The 7402-nt window shown below is 34.5% G+C and overlaps 1 long non-coding RNA gene across 2 annotated transcripts; it reads right to left on the minus strand.

Moving 5' to 3' along the window:
- Window positions 1–2810: 2810 nt before the first annotated feature.
- Window positions 2811–5509, minus strand: LOC117685607 (uncharacterized). 2 transcript variants are annotated; one of them, XR_010712157.1, is made up of 4 exons: window positions 4641–5509; window positions 4507–4551; window positions 3124–3587; window positions 2811–2934 (listed from the first exon to the last, which is right to left on the minus strand). It is a non-coding gene; the product is annotated as an uncharacterized lncRNA (long non-coding RNA). The 2 variants fall into 2 exon arrangements; XR_004599107.2 differs by lacking the exons at window positions 2811–2934; window positions 3124–3587 and adding an exon at window positions 4086–4325 and having other exon boundaries at window positions 4641–5498.
- Window positions 5510–7402: the final 1893 nt, after the last annotated feature.

A 7402-nucleotide genomic window follows, 5' to 3' on the forward strand; every position in this document is an offset into this window, starting at 1 on the left:
TTTGACACTCTATCTGGACGACCTGTGCATTTACTGGACATGTACGTACGTAAGGAGAGGTCGCTATCCCCATTATGTTATTACATACACACGGGGAAGTGTGTTGAGACAGACTCATCCTAAGAAATTGTGAAAATCATCATTAATTGCATTTACACGTGGTAAGGTAGAGCGTAAATAGTCTGCCACCAAATTTAATACCGGTGTCATTCGATTTTGATATTTGACTTTCCACATTGTCTATATTATAAACTCAGTATATGACATTAACTCGCGTGCCCCTATCACTCAATTAGATAACAATACCCCATTGGTTTCTGTATCTTGATGACCTAAATATTGTAAGGGAAAAAGAAAGCGTATTAACCCCTACATCAATGACACTCTGACTTTTGCTTAAAAAACACAACCCGACAGTTTGACTAGCAGTTGAGAGAGAGAGAGAGAGAGAGAGAGAGAGAGAGAGAGGTTCCATACACCATTAGACAATCTACTATTGTTTCGTTAAATAAATACCACTTCAATATTTTATAAGTTACCCATAATGCTATTACAAACTTCTTTTATGATTTAGAGAAAAAAACGCGTGAGGGGGGGGGGACCTTTTGGTGTCGTCAACCAAAATGAAAAAAATAAAAAAAACGACTATATTCATTTTTTTGTGTAGGGTGGATCCTCCGAATCCCTCTCTATGTTGTTTACCGTATCCCCCCTCCCCCAGCATTCATGTTCGTTTCGTTCATTATACTTTTTAACCAATCAATTTTACAGCATAAGTCAGTCTTTTAAAAAAAAAACCCGGATATAAAAAATGAAAGATTTGGAAAACTTCACCTTATTTCCTGATCGGAATAGTTATCCCAAGGCAAGGTCAGTAATTTTTTATTCGTTTTACTTATGACTATAATATTATTCATGTTTACTGTAGATTAAAGATAATTTTAATTGAAATATTTTAATTCCTGCATTTGCAGCAAGAAAATTGAACTTGTAGAACTTTAACAACAAGCTCTACAATTGGTGGACATGTGTCCATGCCCGTAAGTAATGTTTTTTACATAATTAGAGAAAATATTTTTTGCTAATAAACAATCGTTGTTGTTCCTGCATTTGCAATAAAAAAATTGAGCTGGTAGAGCTCTACACCTGGTGGACGAGTGTCCTTGCCCGTAAGTAATTTTTTTTTAGATAACAATAAAAATTATTTTTCGCTAACAAACTATCGATTTTTTTTTTTACAAGTGTTCCCGTACTTCTAAAGAAAAAGCTTGTTCATTTATTTTAATTTCTGTTGACCTTTTTTAAGACACGGTAGACGAGGGGGGATTGGAGGAGGATCATCCACCCCAGCATTGTAGGTTTCAATATTTTTTCATATCGTTTTTTCACAGTTTCTTAAATTTTGCAGTTCGAACATGACTAGGTTTTAGTTTAATTTAATTGAAATCATCCTTTTTTGTTTCATTTAGAAAGACACCAATTAACGGCAGTAATAGTGGGTCGGTAATTCTAAAGTTCATACATTCTTTATATCAGTTATATGAAAAACATTGATAATTAAAATAAACTTTCTTCAAAATCACTATATAAAGATTTTTTTTTTTTAAAAAGACACAATACATGTACCACACCTAGGGCCCCAAAAAGGAATTGGTAAGTGTAATATTAATTAATATAATAATTTCAGAAGGGGAAAGGAGTAATCTGATCTCATAGTAAATATATCTAATATTTTCACTATTTATAAGTTATCTCTCTTTTCTCAGTAAACCAAAAAGACTTAACCGGGGAGAGGACGGTTCCCTTCAGTGGGAACTGTCGCCCATTGGGTTAGATTTTATTTTTATTTATTTTTTATCGCTCACAAGTCTTTTTAATTTAAATATTCAATAAAACAAAAAACAAATTCCAATTATTTCATAAAACTTATAAATATTAATATACTGTTTTACAGTGCAGACTCCGCCATCATCAATTCCTCGTAGGTTTTAATCTTCTTTGTTTCGTATAGACTATCAATTTTCATATTCTATAAGAATTCAACTAAGGGAAAAAATTGGGGTTGTTTTTCACTAAGATTTCATTTTTATTTTTTTCTCAGTTCGGAAGTTCTAGCAATTCCCTTTTAAGTTTTTTTTTTTATACACTACCTAAATTATCGAAAAAAAAATCCATATTATTTGTAATACTCGCTCTTGTTTCTAATATAAAACTTTTCCTTTGTTTTTTTATTTCATTGCAACGATAGAGACCTCTCAGAGTCCGTCGAGATCCCTGTGTAAGTTCATTCACTTAAATTTTATATATTGTCTCTCATTTCATAATTGTTTTGTAGTATTCGTAACGACTTTTTACAACAATTTATATTTCAGATCACAGGACTGCGTGGACGAAGAAAAGAAATAACTGTTGTACAATTTAATGTTAATAAATTGTCAATGTGATCTTTTAAAAATGTGTTTTTCCCTTTATCATATATCAATGATTCTATTACGAGAAGATTGGTAAACTTTACTAGGAGGGTTAAACCTCTATATAATTACGACTTGCGGACGGATCACTGCACAACATTCATGCACGGATCTAGAAAAGGAGGAGGAGGGGACGAGTCAGAGATACCCTTCAAAATTCCATTTTTTTAAATTAAATTATAAAATTTCAAAAAATACACCTCGAATCCCCTGGTAAATTCAAATAACTGTCAGACCCCCCCCCCCCCCCCTCTTTCGATTTTTTTTCTTGGATCCGCGCATGACATTCCTTCCTGTTCATTTTAAAAAAGAAGAAAATACTGAAATGATGTAAAACAAATTTAATTATTTAAAAAAAACAATCTTCTTCTTCTTGAAGACATTGCGGGTGTATTTTCTAAGAATTCTTCTTCTTGGTGACATTGCGGATGCACCGTTTAACACCATCTACTCTGTCCTAGGCCTGAAATTAAAGAGAAAAAGGATATATATATATATAATTGGTTTTGAAAAAAAAATGAAAATTAAAAATACAGTTCGTCATATTTTGAAAGAGAAATGTTAAGAGCTTGTTCATATTTTCATGTTAAAAAAAAAATACATTGGTATTGGAGAGAGAGAGAGAGAGAGAAAACTTTAAACATTGAATTACCTCTTTGCTGAGCGGAGATTATATCTCCCCCCCGCCGGCGCCCGCGATGGTGGCTGTGCCAGAGACCTGGCTGGAGGCGCCCGCGGGGGTGGCTCTGGTAGAGACCTAGCTTGGGGTGGCGGGGGTGGTGCAGTCGATCTTTGGGGCGGTGGGGGTGATCCCTTGACGGGGTTCCATTTCAAATTATGTATAAAACAAAAGACATAAGTATGTATCTATGCTACAAAAATTTTTACTGGGAAACTTTACATGCAAACTGAATTTAATATGACTCAGAATGAATGATTTAATATTTTCAAAAATATTAATATAAAAAAAATAAGTACATACACGTTCTTTTGGAATAGTTTCCAATCCTCTGCTCCTCATCCTCACTCGGGTGCAGTGTCTCATAAGCCTCTTTGCTATCCACCCGAGCAGGAGGAGGAGGGCCAGAACCAATGATGCTATACTGATCTCTAGAGCTGTAATAAAAAAAAACCCAATGAAAATTGATTTATTTTCTTGTTGAAATCAATACAGTAATGTATTTTAATATAATAAGAATATCAATACACTTTTTTAAAATCATTAATTGACTTATTTTTTACATACACAAAACTTTCAGTGTCATGTATTAATACAACATGTGAAAAAGGAAAAATTCTTGAACATATATAATTAAAACATGATGGAATAAATTGAAAGAATAAAACCATGCAAAACCGATTATTAATCAGATAAATATAAGTTTTAAAAAAGATAAACATAATTACTTTGATTACTGAATGATTGGTGTTCCTGAAGGTCTGGCTGTTAGTCTGAGTAGTGGGAGAGGGGGTGGTGAGGGGTAGTAGGTTCCTTACCTAAGAAGTGAAAGGAGGGGGGATGTCTAACACAAGTAGTAATACAGGTGGGGGCGAAGGCAGTATGTGTACTAGCCTGAGTAGTGAGGGGGCGGGGGGGGGGCGGGGGGGGGGGGGCGGGGGAGTGTGTATACTAGACTATGTAGTCTTAAGGGTGTAATAGTGTGTGTGCTGACCTAAGTAGAAATGACAATGGAACAATGTTCACGAAACTGGGAATAGATTGATGTTTGTGGTTATGCTAGGGGGTGAATACTCAAGTGCATAACAGGGTAGTAACCAGGGGTTGGGTTAACACGCGTGTCCGTTCACTGTCAATCGTTATGCTCGTCGAGGTTGAACGATGAGGGATTGTATCTGAAGTAAACGAACAACTAGAAACAATATACATGAGCAAAAATACCAAAGTACTATCCTTCGGCGTTTGTAATGAAAATAACAAGAAAAAAAACAAGAAAACAAACAAAGCGAATAAATAACAAGAACACGAATAAATAACAATGTCAATACAAAACCAACTCAACAAACAATGACTTACATTCATCGGACTCTTGGTCCCATATTCTGGGAGTGATAAACTGCACTGAAAATAAAACAGAATCATAAATATTTCATCAAAAAATATATAACCGTATTATCATTTCGAACACATGTAATGCAACCGCTATTTACCTGGCGGGCACACAGCACGTCCGTTAATCAACCTACAGTTCGTGTTCATGTTGAGCGGCGATCGATCTGGTCAGAAAATGAAATTGTCGAAGTTACATTCCTTGTAGTCAGCAGTATTTTACGATATTGCGATTGGTCGAAATTGCTTCAAACTGACAGGGGGCGGTGTTTTCTCACGCAGAAGAGTTCCTCAGGATTAACCACCTGTTAAAGAATGAAAGAAAAGATAGACAGAAAAAACATTCCTTGTAGCTAGCAGCATTTTCTACAATATTACAATTGGTCGAGATTGCTTTAAACTGACAGAAGGTGGAATTGTCTCACGCAACCGTGTCCCTTAGGTTAAAACATGATAGAGAATGAAAGAAAAAGATAGATAGAAAATATTCAGGTTCAGGCATCTTTACTCAGACATTTACGTTCGGGTATCTTTACTCAAGCGACAACGAGATTTAAATCTACCCAATCTCCGTATCATTACTCAAACAACACCGATATTCAAATCTAGCCGATCTCCATTCATAGTTTCCTCTCTGTATATTTAAAAGGACACCTTTCACTCCATATCGATTTTCTTTTACTACGCTCGGGTAATCAATCTCCTCCATTTTCATTCATAGGATCGTGTCCTTACTCTAACCCTGTTTTAAAAGTACACGTTCAGTTTTACTACACTCAGGTCTCCTTTCCCTTTCCTCCTTGTTAAGGTCAATGACAAATACTTGCTTTTGTCATCTCCATACAATACCCCGTTGTGTTTTGATGGTCTACATATATCGGGTCGGGTGACCACCCCCCACCCCCTACAATACCCATTGTGTTGTGGGGTTAAAAATCTTCATTGTCTTGGGGGGTTATAAATCTCCATTGTCTTTGGGGGTTAAAAATCTTAGGGGGAGAGGTGGGGCAGGTGGTCCCCACCTGCCTCCAATCGATACTCCCCCATTGTTCTCCTATTGTTCTTTTTTAAAACAATAGCCCATTGTTTTGGGGGGTTAACAGACGCCTATACTACTCATATCAATCCTTACAGAAAGCAGACCCAAACCAAACCCTGGTCTGCTTTCTCTATCCGCACAGGTTCTGCCTCTGGTCTGCTTTGGAGGACCCGGAGCTGACCTCAGGCTGACCCAGGGCGTACAAACAAAGCAGACCCCGGTGTGAGAAGCAGAACCTCATATTGCAATTGAAAAATGACCAATTGTCTATATTATTTGAAGCAGACCACGACCAAAGCAAAACCGAGATCAGCTTTTCGGTTCTGCGTTGGTGATACACGTAAGTCTTGTCTGTTTGGTGCTGTAAAAGTCCGTGTAAATCAATCAAAAATGAATTAAAATTAGTGCATGGGGTTGCATTGAGTGGAGTTTTCTGAATTTTAAGTAAACAAATATTATTTGTGTAAAATATTCATTCGATAATGCATCATTCTTAGAAAAAAAATAAAAATTGGTGCAGAGGATTGCAATGAAATATTATCAAAGGATTTTAAAGTTAATATTGTTGCGTAAATTATTTATTTCATGATGTATTATTCCAAGTATGAAATAAATGTACAGTAAACCAATCTAAATAAATTATAAATTCTCCTGGGGACTGCATTTAGAGAATTCTTTGAATGATACTTGAACAAATATCATTATGTGTAAAATATTCATTTTTATTGCACCATTTCCAGTATAAAATAAATATACAGTAAATCAATCTAATCAGATACTTCAGGGGAGTGCAATTAGAGAATTCGCTGGACTTAAAGTAAAATACTGTGTTCTCTGTATAAAAATCGTAAATCAATCGCCAAAAAAAACGCATATCGTGCCAACGACTGTAAATAAAGAAATATCGAAAGTTTAAAACCAATTGATATGCTCCCTTTTTGTAAAATATTACCACCAATAATTAAATGAATTCTTTAGGTTAATATTTTGGATTTCTTTTCTTTTTTTTAATTTGATGGTTCCTTATATAATGAATAAAGGTAGAAAAATTATTAATAGCTTCGCGGTTTATAATGCGGAAACTGCCCAACCCAGTTTACTGATTCATACTAGTATAAAAGAATTTTGCAAATGTACCTGTAGTTATACGTAATTGAAATTTTTCAATTATGGAAGGTATATCGTTATTAGAACCATTTCATGGTGTTGAATTGTACTTTTCTTTTAGTTTTTTTTAGCTCTAAACTTTATCATTATTTGTTAATGCAATTATTTACGAAAACGGTATATAATAATAGTAAAGGTTAACATCATTGAAACTTTACTTATTTGATTCTGGTTGTAATGCGATTTCCAACTAGCTAACAAAGTTATTTTATATCGTATAAATATAACCTGAAACAAAATGATGCCTTCTTCGTAATCACAGTTTTCTACTAAATTATTCAATGAATTTGTGATCCCCTTAAAGAAATTGTTATTGGGGGTAAAAAAGGGAAAAAAGGTCAATAATTACCTTTAGTATGTTTATTGTGTTGTATTTTCAAATTCGTACAAATAATTTAAGTTCAATTTAGAGAACAATGTTGTATATCTCATGAAATAATTCACCTATACTAGTATATTTTGTGTTTCACTAGGTTTTACATATTACTAGTACATGCATGCAATAATTTGAGATTTGAAGTTTTAGGGTTTGTTTTTTTTTTGCTTTAAATATCTATAATATAACATTTTCTCCAGAGAAAACGAAGTCAATGTAATTAATACAAGAGGCCCATGGGGCCACATCGCTCACCTGAGCAACAATGGGCGTTCAAAAGA

This window comes from Magallana gigas, chromosome 1 (genome assembly GCF_963853765.1).
Source record: "Magallana gigas chromosome 1, xbMagGiga1.1, whole genome shotgun sequence".
Classification (NCBI taxonomy): domain Eukaryota; kingdom Metazoa; phylum Mollusca; class Bivalvia; order Ostreida; family Ostreidae; genus Magallana; species Magallana gigas.